The sequence below is a fragment of the Phyllobates terribilis genome, unplaced genomic scaffold (genome assembly GCF_046119375.1).
Source record: "Phyllobates terribilis strain yellow unplaced genomic scaffold, ASM4611937v1 Scaffold_12__6_contigs__length_324123572, whole genome shotgun sequence".
In the NCBI taxonomy this organism is placed as follows: domain Eukaryota; kingdom Metazoa; phylum Chordata; class Amphibia; order Anura; family Dendrobatidae; genus Phyllobates; species Phyllobates terribilis.
Genome location: NW_027362772.1, coordinates 191,260,718 through 191,277,401, shown reverse-complemented (window position 1 = coordinate 191,277,401; position 16,684 = coordinate 191,260,718).

The following is a 16,684-nucleotide window of genomic DNA, read 5'->3' as shown; positions in this document are numbered from 1 at the left end:
GCACAACCCGACTCTGTCTTCATTGCCGTCTGCACTGCACCACCACAACCCCCATCCTCTGCACCTGTCCCCTCTGAGGCTATACCCCTCCCGTTGGGGGTTATCCCACCAAGCTGCGCACCCACCATCAGCCTCAGCGGACCCTGCTGCAGCGGCGGCCATAGTGACCGCAACACAACGGGTGGCGTAGTCGACATTAAGAACTTATTAACATCTGTAGGACTGCCACATAACACTGAGCTTGACGCCCTGGGCACGGGGCCGGGTCACAGCCGCTCGGAGACTACAACCCCCCATCTGATCCGGTGCCGGGTATTCCCCTCAAAAAGGAATATGTCCCAGGGGGCGCGTCAACTTTGGCGTAGTCGGCAGGATTACGTGCCCGCAACACCCGGGTACTGCGTGCCTGAAGAAAAGTGCAAGTTTACCTCAGAAAGAAGTCTCCCGCCGGTTCCGGAGGGTCCACGCCATCGGACTCCATCACCAGTCGTTTCCCGCCGATTGTCCGCCATTTCCAACTTGTTCCCGCCATCTGCAGAGTTTCCCGCCACTGGGCGACGCTTCCCGCCAAAACCGCAGATTTCCCGCCTTGGAAGAGCAGCGGACGCCATTATGGGCGTGCCAAAGGAGGGCAAGAGGCCACCTCCCATCGTGGGCCGGGACAGAAAATGGCGCCAAAAGTGGAAACCGCCCCCACCAACAGAGACTGTGATGCTGGAGGTGTCTGTCAGCGTGAAAGAACTACCCCTGGAGCTGACAGTCACCGAGTTGCCCCGGGACCGCCCTCGAAGTGGGAGGAGACGAAAGGAGAGAGCAAAGATGGGTGCCGCCTGGAGCAGTCTGGAGCGAGCGCACCCGGAGACAAGAAGTCTGGAGAGGAGTAGCAGAAAAGCTCACCCGGAGATGTCCAGAGAGCAGAGCAGCACCGGCCCGCTGGCCAGGAGCCTGCTGGAAGAAGAGCAGAGCAGCACCGACCCGTTGGTCAGGAGCCTGCTGGACACCACGACCCCACTAGGCCTAGTGGAGGTCCTTGCACAGCTTCCCCGAGACCGGGAGTGTGCGCAGACTGCCCTGGAGGGCCTCGCACGGAGGATGGCCCGGGTACAGCGCGAGATATTGGCGGAATGGAGCCGGGAGATGGCCCAGCAAGCTGAAACCAAGACGCAAGCTGAAACCAAGACCCGGAGCACGCCAGCCGAGATGAGGAAGGAGACCGCCTCTGAGGATGGCGCGGGAGGACCCAAGGCCGGAGACGGCGCCGAGAAGGGAGCCGAACGCATGGAGGCAGGTAAAGGGGACGCCTATACCCCAAGCCGTGACACCGCTTACCTGCCCCAGCTCCCCGTCGCAGAGCCCGAAAGTCCCCCTGCTGTGCCCGAAAACGCCATGTCACCGACGCAGACTAGGCCCCAACCGGAAGCCGCCGCCGCGACCCCTGTGACGTCACACGCCTCGACCCCGAGCGTGACCAAGCAGGAAGTACCACCAGCCTGGTCGCAGGGCCTAGAATTCCCGGGCGCCGCAACACCAACAGCGCCCCCTACCTCTGCGGAGCCTCCGGCCTGGTCGCAAGGCCAGGTAGCCCAGGGCGCCGCCGTATTAACGGTGCCCTTCACCTTCCAGGTGCCCCAGGCCTGGCCGCAAGGCCTGGGCAACCCGGGCGCCACCACCACCGCGCCCGCACCCGCAAAATCAAGGGTGCCGCGTCTGGGAGAGGACTTGTTTGCCCAGCACACGTGGCCGGACGGGCAGCCTTTCATCTGGCCCCAGAAGTATTACGAACTGGAGCACCAGAGGAGGGTTGGGGCCATGTGTGCACCCCTGATTCCGGCTCCGAAGCCCGTAGTAAGGATCTCGCCCCCGCTAGCGGAAGCACAGTTTGAGTGGGACCCCACCGGAGAAGATCTAATGGGGTTCACTCAGGAAACTACGGCAGCTGCAGCAGAGCGTGCGGAGTGCTGCCGCCAACAGCTCGAGGAGTTTGCGAGGGAGCGGAGAGAGAGGCGGGTCCGGGAACAACAGGCCCAAATAAGGAGCGCCGAGCAAAAGAGCCGGACCAGGAGGGACCCCCGTGCAGCGCACAGTCCCCGTACCACCGGGACTGTAATCAAGCTTAACCAGCAGCACGGGTGGGGCTTCATCAGAGACAACAACACCCTCGGCGACGTCTTTGTCACGCGCAGAGACGTGGAGTCCCATCTGCCGGAGGGGCACAGAGGTCGTGACCTCTACATCGGAGACGAGGTCACCTTCACCCGGCACAAGTGTGCCAAAGGACCTTACGCCCTCCACGTACACCGCCTGACGGAGGAGGAGTTGCGGTGCGAGGAGGAGGAGCAAGAGGACCCGGACGGGTCTGAAGTAACAACCAGCTGTAAGCAAAGAGCAGGAGGAAGACGCCGTTGAGTGCGGCAGAGCAAGTGATGTAAATAGTTACCCGACCGGGTACCAAAGAAACTGTTGATACATATATATATAGTCCCCGTTGGGACCAGCAAGAGTGAACTGTTTACCCGTTAACCCCTTAATCCCACAGGCTGAGGACTGTGAGCAGCCATTCCCTTCCCTCTACCTGGCCGAGGACTGAGAGCGGCCAACTTCCCCTGTATATAGTTGCGCTTCCTAAAGCGCCCCCTACCGGTTTTATAGGAAAACCAGTTTTTCTAAGAGACTGTCGCACTTTTCCCGGACACACGTTGCACAGTGTCCGGAGGAGGAACCTGAAACAAGAAACGACTACGAGAATGTTTATATGAAAAGTTTTATATATATAATGTTTTATATGTTTTATTATGTTTATAGGAAAAAAAAAAAAAATTTTTGCATGTTTTGGTGTTATGTCTTACAGCCCGAGGACGTGCTGTGATTTACCAGGGGGGAATGTAGCACCCTGAGGATTCGGCTGCTACAGGAGTATTGCACCTCAACCCAGAGGTGTGATATTCCACTCCCGGGTAAGGATGGAGTGTGGATCTGAGCTCGGTAGGCTGCATGCACTACACACATCCCATTTCCGGGGAACAGACCAACGGTACTCCCACTTAGAAATGTGCAGGTACGACCGAGTCTGTTCCTGGCTGGAGTGGGAGGGGGGTGGTACATCCCATGTAGTGTAGGGGCAGATAGGGGGAGCAGCCTGGGTAAAGATAGGAGCTCATTGGGTGCTGGTCACCTGAGCTCACACATAGAGGGTGTATATAAGGTGGGCACCAACTAAGAACAGGGTCAGTCTGTCAGCCTTTGCAGAGGAGTCACAGGAAGAGGAGCAGAGCAGATCCAGAGAGAGAGAGAGGAGAAAGAAAGAGAGACCCAGAGGGGGAAACAGAAGAAAGGACTCTAAGACCCCAACTAAAAGCACCGGGTGAAGAGTCGGCATCAGGGTACCGGAACCCAAGCTGGTGGGGGGCAAAAACACACCCCAGCCAGAGACCGGAGGCCGTGGGCAGCGTTTGTCACGGTCACCCATCACATCCACCCCGAAGGCACACCACATGAAGGGTCAGGGAACCCAAGGCCAAGGGTGTCCCAACAGAAGGCCCGAGGGAGCTGGACCTAGGTGGATCACTGGTGGGGACGGCCAGAGAACGGGACAGAGGGAGAGCTCAGGGCCATGCTCCGGACTTGTTTGGGGGTTGGCTGGATCCAGGACCTGGTGGACGCAGCACGGCTCGGGTGGTCACTAGCAGCTGGAGTGACCAGTACAACATCTGCAGTAAGTAAACACCCTTAACTGCACAACCCGACTCTGTCTTCATTGCCGTCTGCACTGCACCACCACAACCCCCATCCTCTGCACCTGTCCCCTCTGAGGCTATACCCCTCCCGTTGGGGGTTATCCCACCAAGCTGCGCACCCACCATCAGCCTCAGCGGACCCTGCTGCAGCGGCGGCCATAGTGACCGCAACACAACGGGTGGCGTAGTCGACATTAAGAACTTATTAACATCTGTAGGACTGCCACATAACACTGAGCTTGACGCCCTGGGCACGGGGCCGGGTCACAGCCGCTCGGAGACTACAACCCCCCATCTGATCCGGTGCCGGGTATTCCCCTCAAAAAGGAATATGTCCCAGGGGGCGCGTCAGTAGCAGCCAAACTAGTGACGAAGGTGCAGGAGCCCAGGAAGAAGTGGAGGACGAACTGATGGAAGACTCATCAGATGAGGGAGACCTTGATCACATTTCTGTTGTGCGAGGTTGGGGGGAGAGGGCAGAGGAAGGAAGCATGATTGTTACCTCGCCACCAACACAACAAGGACTTGGTGCTCCTGGATGCGCAAGACACATGAGTGCCTTCTTGCTGCACTACCTGCAACATGACCCTCGAATTGTGAGAATTAGAAATAATCCTGACTACTGGGTTGCCACACTGTTAGATCCCCGGTACAAAAGTAAATTTGCAGAAATTATTCCTGCCATAGAAAGAGATGCATAAAAAAATAACCTTGGCACTCAGATGATCAAAGCAGTGAAGTTTTAATACAGTCCATTAGTAAATATAAAACGTTTTGGTCATTATGACCTTCATCAGTTAACAATGTTTCAATCTGACTAGGGGTTTGGGTGTTCAGTTAGTCACTAGAGATGAGCGTTGTTCTACTCGAACTGTTCGTCAATCTCAAATTCGAGCTGTTTTGGGCGGTGTTCGAGCCGTTCGGCGAACACGAACGATTTGAGAAAAATTCGGCTGTTCGAGGTTATGTTCGATAACTGTTCGTGCACCAAAATCATAACTGGAGTTTTTCTCAGTAATGATGAAAATTAATGTTAATACGCAGTTTGAGTGTACAGTGGGGTGGGGGGAGGGGCAGGGGATGGATCTCTGCAGGAATAATGAAGATCTCCATTTTTTTTTCTCTTTCCCGCATTTACAGTGGGGAGGTGCAATCTGTCAGCCTATCAGCAGCGCACACACGGAGCGAACTGCTTTTTTTCACACAAGCAAGGGCATGTGTCATTGGCAGTGTATGTCACATGTCCTTGCCCTATAAGACCAAGCCATTTTCCCCGTCGCCACCATTTTCTCACTGCTGCAGCTGCGTGTTAGACGGCACCGCTGTTGCTGTGTGCGCTATACCTTGTTAATTTCAAGCCAATTTTCGCACAAATCTACAGATAGCTTGGGAGTAGGGAATAGTTGTGATTGCAGTCCTTTTAAGGACTAGGTTACAGCATTTCCTATGACTTTTATCAGGCAGGTCTGTGCTCTTAAATAGATAGGTTGTGGGAGTAAAGACTAATTGTAATTGGAGTCCTTTTCAGGACTAGGTTACAACAGTTCCTATCAGTTTTTGCCAGGCAGGTCTGTGCCAGTGCGGTGCAAGTTTCTTTCACAGCATTTGGCTGAATCTAGCAAAGCTAATCCTTTTTGGCCTATTGCAGAGTGTGTTAGTCAGTGGAGTAGCCTATCTGTGTTGCAAGATATACCACCTGTGTATAGAATACCAATTTTTTTACTGCACCTAGTGAAGTAAAATCTTTTGGGCATAGCATCATTCTATTAGTCCATCTATACTGACCTCCATCAGGTTGCAAATTGAATATAATTTTTTTCTGCATCTAGCTCTGAAAAAATATTTGGCCTTCTAGCAGTGTGTGGGACTTTCTCTATTAGTCCATCTATACTGACCTCCATCAGGTTGCAAACTGAATATATTTTTTTCTGCATCTACCTCTGAAAAAATATTGGGCTTGTAGCTGTGTGTGGGACTTGTTCTATTAATCCATCTATACAGACCTCCATCAGGTTGCAAATTGAATATAATTTTTTTTCTGCATCTAGCTCTGAAAAAATATTGGGCTTCTAGCTGTGTGTGGTACTTGTTGTATTAATCCATCTATACAGACCTCCATCAGGTTGCAAACTGAATATAATTTTTTTCTGCATCTACCTCTGAAAAAATATTTGGGCTTCTAGCTGTGTGTGGGACTTGTTGTATTAGTCCATCTATACTGACCTCCATCAGGTTGCAAACTGAATATAATTTTTTTCTGCATCTAGCTCTGAAAAAATATTTGGCCTTCTAGCAGTGTGTGGGACTTTATCTATTAGTCCATCTATACTGACCTCCATCAGGTTGCAAACTGAATATAATTTTTTTCTGCATCTAGATCTGAAAAAATATTTGGCCTTCTAGCAGTGTGTGGGACTTTCTCTATTAGTCCATCTATACTGACCTCCATCAGGTTGCAAATTAAAAATAATTTTTATCTGCATCTAGCTCTGAAAAAATATTTGGGCTTCTAGCTGTGTGTGGGACTTGTTCTATTACTCCATCTATACTGACCTCCATCAGGTTGCAAATTGAATATAATTTTTTTCTGCATCTAGCTCTGAAAAAATATTGGGCTTCTAGCTGTGTGTGGGACTTGTTGTATTAGTCCATCTATACTGACCTCCATCAGGTTGCAAACTGAATATATTTTTTTCTGCATCTACCTCTGAAAAAATATTGGGCTTCTAGCTATGTGTGGGACTTGTTCTATTAATCCATCTATACAGACCTCCATCAGGTTGCAAACTGAATATAATTTTTTTCTGCATCTAGCTCTGAAAAAATATTTGGCCTTCTAGCAGTGTGTGGGACTTTCTCTATTAATCCATCTATACTGACCTCCATCAGGTTGCAAATTAAAAATAATTTTTATCTGCATCTACCTCTGAAAAAATATTTGGGCTTCTAGCTGTGTGTGGGACTTGTTCTATTACTCCATCTATACTGACCTCCATCAGGTTGCAAATTGAATATAATTTTTTTCTGCATCTAGCTCTGAAAAAATATTGGCCTTCTAGCAGTGTGTGGGACTTTCTCTATTAGTCCATCTATACTGACCTCCATCAGGTTGCAAACTGAATATAATTTTTTTCTGCATCTAGCTCTGAAAAAATATTTGGCCTTCTAGCAGTGTGTGGGACTTTCTCTATTAGTCCATCTATACTGACCTCCATCAGGTTGCAAACTGAATATAATTTTTTTCTGCATCTAGCTCTGAAAAAATATTTGGCCTTCTAGCAGTGTGTGGGACTATCTCTATTAGTCCATCTATACTGACCTCCATCAGGTTGCAAACTGAATATAATTTTTTTCTGCATCTAGCTCTGAAAAAATATTTGGCCTTCTAGCAGTGTGTGGGACTTTCTTATTTAGTCCATCTATACTGACCTCCATCAGGTTGCAAATTAAAAATAATTTTTATCTGCATCTAGCTCTGAAAAAATATTTGGGCTTCTAGCTGTGTGTGGGACTTGTTCTATTACTCCATCTATACTGACCTCCATCAGGTTGCAAATTGAATATAATTTTTTCTGCATCTAGTTCTGAAAAAATATTGGGCTTCTAGCTGTGTGTGGGACTTGTATTAGTCCATCTATACTGACCTACATCAGGTTGCAAGCTGAATATATTTTTTTCTGCATCTACCTCTGAAAAAATATTGGGCTTCTAGCTGTGTGTGGGACTTGTTCTATTAATCCATCTATACAGACCTCCATCAGGTTGCAAACTGAATATAATTTTTTTCTGCATCTAGCTCTGAAAAAATATTTGGCCTTCTAGCAGTGTGTGGGACTTTCTCTATTAGTCCATCTATACTGACCTCCATCAGGTTGCAAATTGAATATAATTTTTTTCTGCATCTAGCTCTGAAAAAATATTTGGCCTTCTAGCAGTGTGTGGGACTTTCTCTATTAGTCCATCTATACTGACCTCCATCAGGTTGCAAACTGAATATAATTTTTTTCTGCATCTAGCTCTGAAAAAATATTTGGCCTTCTAGCAGTGTGTGGGACTTGTTCTATTAGTCCACCTATACTGACCTCCATCAGGTTGCAAATTCAAAATAATTTTTTGTCTGCATCTAGCTCTGAAAAAATATTTGGCCTTCTAGCAGTGTGTGGGACTTTCTCTATTAGTCCATCTATACTGACCTCCATCAGGTTGCAAACTGAATATTTTTTTTTCTGCATCTACCTCTGAAAAAATATTTGGGCTTCTAGCTGTGTGTGGGACTTGTTCTATTAGTCCAACTATACTGACCTCCATCAGGTTGCAAATTGAATATAATTTTTTTCTGCATCTAACCCAGCCAATAGTTTTGGCTTAATACCACAGTTTGGCCACTCAGCTCTGCTCGGTTCCCATCCATTGTTTTTTTGTGCAAACAACTCCAGAGTTGTGAATTAGTTAACCACCAAAATGAGTGGAAAAAGGCCTGCTGCTGGTGGAAAGGGAAATAGTCGTGTTGGGAAGGGGAAAAAAGGTTGTGTCCGTGGGGTAGGTGTTAAAGCAACAGTAACATCTGCAGAAGAAAGACCATCTTCCAGCCAAACTAAAATGTCTACTTCTTTTAGCGGACAATGTGATAAGATCCCTTTCTTACGGCCACGCCAATCGCTACAAATTCCAGATGAGGCACAAAAACAGCAGGTGCTTCAACGGATATCAAGTGCTCCTTTAAGTGGGCTCTCCTCCACATCAACTTCAACATCACAAATACTCCAGACCTCAAAGGTGTCACCCCAATCGCACTTGCTTCCTCACAGCTCCCAAATCTCCAGCTGCCCGTCTGAGTATGAGGTAGAACAGATGGCTGAGTCTGCAGAGCTGTTTACTCATACTATAGCCTGGGAATCAGAGGTCGACTCCAGCGCTTCTGTGAATCCAGACGAGGAAATGATCTGCACTGATGCCCAGAATCTTCATGAGTCGGATCCAGGACCAGACGCAGAAGGTTCTGACCATAATGTAGACCCTCATTCCCAAACTGTAACTCCTGTTGGTGGAGACAATGAGGAAGACGATGATGAGACTCAAATACCTGATTGGAGCGACAATTTTAGTTTTTTGTCAGGGCAGGAAGAGGTTGGCTCTGAGGACGACGGGTGTGATAACGCACAGGGTGATGATGATGAGGTTGGAGATCCCACTTACTGTCAACCCACAGTCAGCCAAGAGATGAGGTCAGCAGAGGAGGTGGAGGAAGATGCTAGTGATGACGAGGTCAGGTTGCACCTTCCTGGACAGAGACGTAGTACTGGAAGCACGTCAACAACTGCATCCTCAAATACAACTCTGCCTCTCACCACAAGTCGTGGTGGCTCTTCAGGTCGCATGGGTGCTAAGCCTTGCATAGCCTGGGCATTTTTTCAGATCGCTAAAGATGACCCAACTCGTGTTATCTGTAACATTTGTCAGCAAAAGCTAAGTAGAGGCCAAAAAATACATAGTTTGAGTACTTCATGCATGAACCGGCACATGGACATGAAGCATAAGTTGCAGTGGGAAGCTCAGTGTGCTACAATGCGGCCTAGCCGGCCGGGCCAACCACCGTCTGCCATATCTTGTGCATCCGCGGCCTCTTCATCCTCTGTGACTGGGGGGACAGCAGTCACACCTGTTTTGGGGCGCAGACCTGCCACCTCTTTACCCGCAACAGCCAGCGTGATTGGCAGGTCATCATTTTCTTTGGAGGTGGTAACACCAGCTGGTGTTGAGCGCTGTCCGACATCGATAGCACCACCTTTGGATCAAGGCAACCTAACATGTCCGCCTGCATCTTCCTCACAGACCGCCAGTTTGCCGGGGACACCCTTATCAACCCCGTCTAAGCACAATAGCCAGCCCTTGGTCCCTCAGATGTGGACAAGTAAAAGACCATTTCCTCCTAGCCATGAGAAAGCTAAGAGGTTGAATTTCACCATCTGCAAGCTCTTGGCTACAGAAATGCTGCCTTTCCGCCTGGTGGACACAGAGGATTTTCGAGACCTTATGTCCGTCGCAGTGCCCCAGTACCAGATGCCCAGTCGGCACTACTTCTCAAAGAAAGGTGTGCCTGTGCTCCACCAGCATGTCGCACACAACATCACCGCTTCTTTGAAAAACTCTGTGTGTGACAGGGTGCATTTCACCACAGACACTTGGACGAGTAGGCATGGACAGGGGCGTTACATGTCGCTGACTGGGCACTGGGTAACTATGGTGACAGCAGGACAAGGGGCTGCTGTCCAAGTCTTGCCGTCTCCACGAGTTGTGCGTCAATCCTCTTTATGTCAAAGTTCCTCCACTGCTTCTGCCTCCTCAACCTCCTCTCGGTCTTCCACCTGCACCCAAAGCCTGTCTGGTCATGCCACAAGCTTTCTAACTGCGCAGAAGGGATCCTGCACACCTCCTTACTATGCTGGCAGTAGGGCTCAACGTCATCAGGCGGTTTTTACTTTGAAATGTCTGGGAAATGTGAGTCACACAGCTGAGGAGTTGTGGTCAGCTCTGGAGAACCAATTTCATGAATGGTTGTCTCCACTGGACCTGAAACCAGGGAAGGCCGTGTGCGACAATGCTGCAAACCTGGGTGCGGCCCTTCGCCGGGGCAATGTCACACACGTGCCTTGTATGGCTCACGTGTTGAACCTGGTTGTCCAGCAATTTTTAGCCCACTATCCCAGACTAGATGGCCTTCTGCAGAGGGCACGGTCGCTGTGTGCTCACTTCCGCCATTCGCATCCCGCAGCTCAGCGACTTACATCTCTACAGAAGTCGTTGGGCCTGCCACTTCACCGGCTAAAATGCGATGTGCCTACCCGGTGGAATTCAACTCTGCACATGTTGCAGCAACTGTGGCAGCACCGACAAGCCCTGGTGCAATACGTTTTGACGTATAGCCTGGGCCAACGAGATCCAGACGTGGGACAAATCACGCTGGAAGAGTGGTCTCAGATCAGGGACCTATGCACCCTTCTGCACAGTTTTGAAATGGCGACGAAGATGTTTAGTGCTGACGATGCCATTATCAGCATGACTATTCCGGTGATTTACATGCTGGAGCACATGTTAAACAGAATTCGGAGTCAGGTGGTGGCACAAGAGGAGGTGGAGGAAGTAGAGGAGGAGGAGTTGTATGCGGAAGGGCTAACATCTGCAAGGTCCAGACGGTCGGCAGCACCAAGGCGGCAGGCATGTGAGGGTGGGGGAGATGGTTTTACCAGGGCGCATGGTAGCAGCCAAACTAGTGAGGAAGGTGCAGGAGCCCAGGAAGAAGTGGAGGACGAACTGATGGAAGACTCATCAGATGAGGGAGACCTTGATCACATTTTTGTTGTGCGAGGTTGGGGGGAGAGGACAGAGGAAGGAAGCATGATTGTTACCTCGCCACCAACACAACAGGGACTTGGTGCTCCTGGATGCGCAACACACATGAGTGCCTTCTTGCTGCACTACCTGCAACATGACCCTCGAATTGGGAGAATTAGAAATAATCCTGACTACTGGGTTGCCACACTGTTAGATCCCCGGTACAAAAGTAAATTTGCAGAAATTATTCCTGCCATAGAAAGGGATGCACGCATGCAGGAGTATCAGCAGAGACTGTTGCAGAATCTTACATGTGCTTTTCCACAAAACACCAGTGGTGCACGTAGTGAATCTCACAGTTCCAACTTGCCAACCGTGGGACCGTCAAGTGTTCAGCACTCAAACCATAACAGAACCACAGTATCTGCTGGTAACATCAATTTTGCGCAATCATTTCACCACTTTTTTAGCCCATCCTTTGCAACGCCACAGGAGACAAGAAGTCTGACACATAGTCAACGCCTAGAGACGATGGTACAGGAGTATCTCCAAGTAAACATTGAAGCCATGACTGTGTCACTGGACCCTTGCTCTTTTTGGGCTTCCAATCTGGATAAATGGCCAGAGCTAGCCACTTACGCCTTGGAGATCTTGTCATGCCCCGCAGCCAGCGTTCTGTCTGAATGTGTGTTCAGCGCTGCTGGTGGTGTGCTGACAGATAAGCGCACGCGGCTCTCCACTGATAATGTAGACAGACTCACGTTCATAAAGATGAACAAATCATGGATCCGAAACGACTTTTTTACCCCTGTGTCATCCTGGGGAGAGTAAAAGATGGATGATTGGTTAAAATCACCCTACCAACCGTTTTAAGCTTTCAAATTACTAATCATGTTTATCTGTATCTTGGCTGGAAAATAATTTGGGCTTTGTAGCAGTGTGCAGCACTGATTCTATTAGGCCATCTATACTAAACTCCACCAGATTTAAAATTACTAATCATGTTTATCTGTATCTTGGCTGAAAAATAATTTGGGCTTTGTAGCAGTGTGCAGCACTGATCCTATTAGGCCATCTATACTAAGCTCCACCAGATTTAAAATTAATAATAATTTTTAGCTGCATCTAGCCCGGAAAATAATTTTGGGGCTCCGAGATGCGCAAGACACATAAGTGCCTTCTTGCTGCACTACCTGCAACATGACCCTCATATTGTCAGAATTCAAAGTAATCATGACTACTTGGTTGCCACACTCTTAGATCCGCCAAACTTTTCGATCAACCTTTTCATTTTAGTAAAGACCAAAAAAATGGTCATTTTTGAAATTATAAGCATTAGCAGGTTATTAGAAACTGAAATCAAACAGTTTTCAACTCAAAACTTTATTCTAGGTGATGTTACATTTTCACATAGGACCCCTTGTTTGAAAGGAGCTTCTGAACTCTCTCGTCCATTGAATTTGTCAGGTTTTGGATGGTTTCTGCTTCAATTGTTTTGCATGAGGACAGAATACCCTCCCAGAGCTGTTGCTTAGATGTGAACTGCCTCCTGCCATCATAGACACTCCTTTTGATGATGCTCCAGAGGTTCTTAATGGGGTTGAGATCAGGGGAGCATGAGGGTTACACCATAAATTTGTCCCCTTTTATGCCCATAGCAGCCAGAGATGCAGATGTGTTATGTGCAGCATGAGACGGTGCATTATCATGCATGAAAATGATCTTGCTGCGGAATACACGGTTCTTCTTCTTGAACCATGGCAGGAAGTGCTGTTTGAGAAACTCCACATACATTATGGAGTTCATCTTTACCCCTTCAGGGATCCTAAAGGGGCCGACAATCTCTCTCCCCATGATTCCAGCCCAAAACATTACTCCACCTCCTCCTTGTTGGCACCGTAGCCGTGTTTGCATGGGGTGTCCATCAACCAGCCATCCCCCACTCCATTCATCTGGACCATCGAGCATTGCACGGCACTCATCGGTGAACAAAACAGTTTTGAAGTCAGTCTTCATGTATTGTTTGGCCCACTGGAGCCATTTCTGCTTGTGTACAGTGGATAGAGGAGGTCGACAGGATGGCTTACGCACAGCTGCAAACCTCTGAAGGACCCTGCATCTTGTTGTTCGGGGGACGTTGGAGGCACCAGCAGCTTCAAAAACTTGTCTGCTGCTATGACAAGGCTTTTTTGCCGCTGCTCTTTTAACCTGATGTAATTGCCTGTAGGAAATAGTCCTCAATTTTCCCTTATCAGCACGCACACGCGTGTACTGTGAATCAGCTACATACTTCTTGATTGTGCGATGATCAGGATGAAGTGTCTTGGCAATGTTGATTGTGGTCATGCCTTGACCTAAACACTCCACAATTTGTTGCTTCTCAGCAGCCGACACATCCTTTTTCTTTCCCATTTTGGCAGAAAATGTAGGCTGCTTAATAATGTGGGACAGCCTTCTTAAGTAGTCTTGCCTTTCATTGGACACACCTGCCAAACTAATTAGCACAGGTGTCTGCAATTGCTTACAGTGATATAAAGAGCCCTGACACACATCACCATCAATGAGTTTAACTGACAAAAAAATTCTTACCTTATCACTCCTAAACACTTTTTGCATAATAATTTGGAACACAGTGTACATGTGCTTTTCCACAAAACACCAGTGGTTCACGTAGTGAATCTTACAGTTCAAACTTGCCAACCGTGGTCTGTATGGAGTTGTTCAATAAAGGGCCCAAAATTAAGATAACATAGACGGGAGTGGTCTCTATGAATACGAATTTCTAAGTATTTGATACCCTGTGAGGGCCAGGCAAAGGGAAAGTTGGACTGGATGGAATCCTGTATGGATTTGGGGAGGGAGACATCGAGGCCCTCAGACTTCGCTGCATTGATTTTAAAATTTGACCATGTAACAAAGTGATCTATTTCAGCCATAACAGCAGGGATGGATATATGTGATTGAGTGATATATACTAGGACATCATCAGCAAATAGAGAGCACTTGTACTCGGTGCCTCCCACCTCAATCCACCTAATATTGGGGTTATGGCGAATTGATGAGAGCAGGTGCTCCGTCACTAGGATGTATAAGAGAGGGGACAGAGGACATCCCTGCCTTGTCCCATTGGTGATTATGAAAGGTGATGAAAATGTTCCATTTATCTTCAGCCTAGGTGACGTATTGCGATACAGGGCTGTGATTTTGCCTATAAAAGGGTCCCCTTGACCCCCTACCCCAAGCTTTTTAAGAGAATAATATATGGCGTACCAGGAGACTCTATGGAATGCTTTCTCTGCATCCAAAGAGAGTATCTAATTACAAATTTTTAACTGCATCTAGCCCAGGAAATACTTTGTGCCTAGTATCAGTGTCTGCTAGTCAGCGGATTATCCCAGCTGTTAAGCAAGCTACACCACCTGTAGTTTGGACACTTAATTTTTTCAAAGGAAATGGTTCGGGCCCCCGGGATACTCAGTGAAGAGCATCAGGAGGCACCCCAAGGCATAGGGGCTGGGACTGGCGGTAGGACGCCTTGCGGTGGACCGCCAAGCTCGATCCTTATAAAAGCTTTATAACTGCAGCAGCTTTAGTGGACGCTACTGGAGCTGGAATTACCGCGGCTGCTGGCATGAGACTTGCCCTTCAATAGATCCTTGTAAAAGGATTTAAAGTGTACTCATTCAAATTAGAGAGACAATTTAAATTAAAAAGATTAGACCTGCCTCCACCGCAGGGGGGTTCGCTCGACCCACCAGCGGACAGGCACCAGTATTGGGAGAGGGGGGCTGGCCATCAGGGTCCACCGCAGCTCTGGCACAAACCCGGCGACACGGAGGTTGCACGGGCAGGAACGGACTGGCCATGTCGGCTTCGCACTTTTTTGGTTTTAGAAGGGCATGACATGCCTATATCTGTGTCTCCCCCACCTCTTTTCTTTTCGCATGACTATATGTACTTGTCACTTTTCCATGTGTTAGTTGTGTCTTCTGAGCAGTTTGTCAGCTTTTGGACACCTTTGAAGGTGTTTTCTATGTGTTTCTATGTGTTTTTGTTTGCCTGCCATTGGTTTTAACGGTGTTCGAAGGTGTTCGACGAACAGTTCGAAGAACAGTTCGGCGAATATACGGGTGTTCGAGGAACCAAACTCGAACACTACGGGGTGGCTCAACACTAGTCTCCATCTATTGGGTTGGCTGTAGTGGAAAAGTTGTCGTTCATATTTCTACAATTTCTACTGTACTGAAATTGAGGCCACTTTGGTGATGTCTGCCACTAATTTTTGTAAATGTGGTGAATCCAGATTAGGTCTCCATTAGTGATGAGCGATCATGCTTGCTACTGCTCCGTGCTCGCCAGAGCATCTCACTGCTTGAGATGCTTCGCGCCCGCCGAGTATTTCTGGGGTTCCTCAGTGGGAGCTCGGGTCCCCTCCCTGCATGTTTGGTGCTCTTTAGAACACCACTATTGAACACAGAGCAATGTGAAAAGATTATTGGTTGGAGAGCAGATAATGCTTCCAGTCACTTAGTCACCACTACCACCCTGTCTTCCACATAGTCAAGTCTCAGTAGACTTGAGTCTGAACCGCATATTCCTCACCCTGATCCTCCTTCCTTCCACCATGCCGAGTGCCCAGAGACAAGTGATCCCACACTTGGACACTCTGAAGAGCTATTCACTTTTCCATTTATAGATTCGGGCCTCTAGACTGGTCCACTTGAAGAGGGGTAAGAGGAGATCGCATGTAGCGATGCCCAAATATTTGAGCAGCCAGGGTCATACGAAAGCGACAGTGGGAAAGTGTCACAAGAGGTGGACGATGATGAGACACAATTGCCAGAAAGTCAGGAGGAGGACCAGGGTGCGGAAGTCGAAGACGAGGTGGTGGATGATATAGTAACTGACCCAACCTGGCAGGTGGACATACAGAGCAAGGACAGCAGCACACAGGGGGAGGGAGGCGTAGCACCACAAAAGGCAGGAAGAAGCAGTGTGGTGGCCGCAGACAGAAGGTAGGCAACCGTTCCCTGTAACCCCAACATGACGGAAGTTTCCAGTACAACTGTTAGGTCTTCCCGAGACTGGTTGTTTTTTAAAGACTCTGCCGATAACCTCAAAAAGGCCATTTGCACCACCTGCCAGGCCAGCATCAGCAGGGGTAGCAAAACTACCAGCCTGACCACCACCAGTATGATCAGGCACATGGCAGCAAAGCACCTGACTTTGTGGACCGAACCCCAGGGTCCAGGAACAGTGTCTGCAGGTGACACCACTGAATCTTCCACTGTTGTGCGTGCAAGCCAATCACCTGTCCATAGTGCATGCGAAGATGCCTCCTGCCCTGCATCTGTCATTGCACACTCTCAATCAGCACCATCAGCAAAAACGTCCTTGTTCCAGCGCAGCGTTCAGTTGTCCATACCCCAGTCCCTGGAACGCAAGCGCAAATACGCAGCCAACGCCCCACAGGCCACTGTTATGATCTACAACATGTACTAAGGAAAGAAAGGGGAAAGCTGTCCCTACAGTAAGACTAAGCTGAATCCCTACGATGTAGCAGGCTGCCTGTTCCTAGCGAATGGACCTGCCTTAGTCCTCGGCTAGTCTGAACGAAG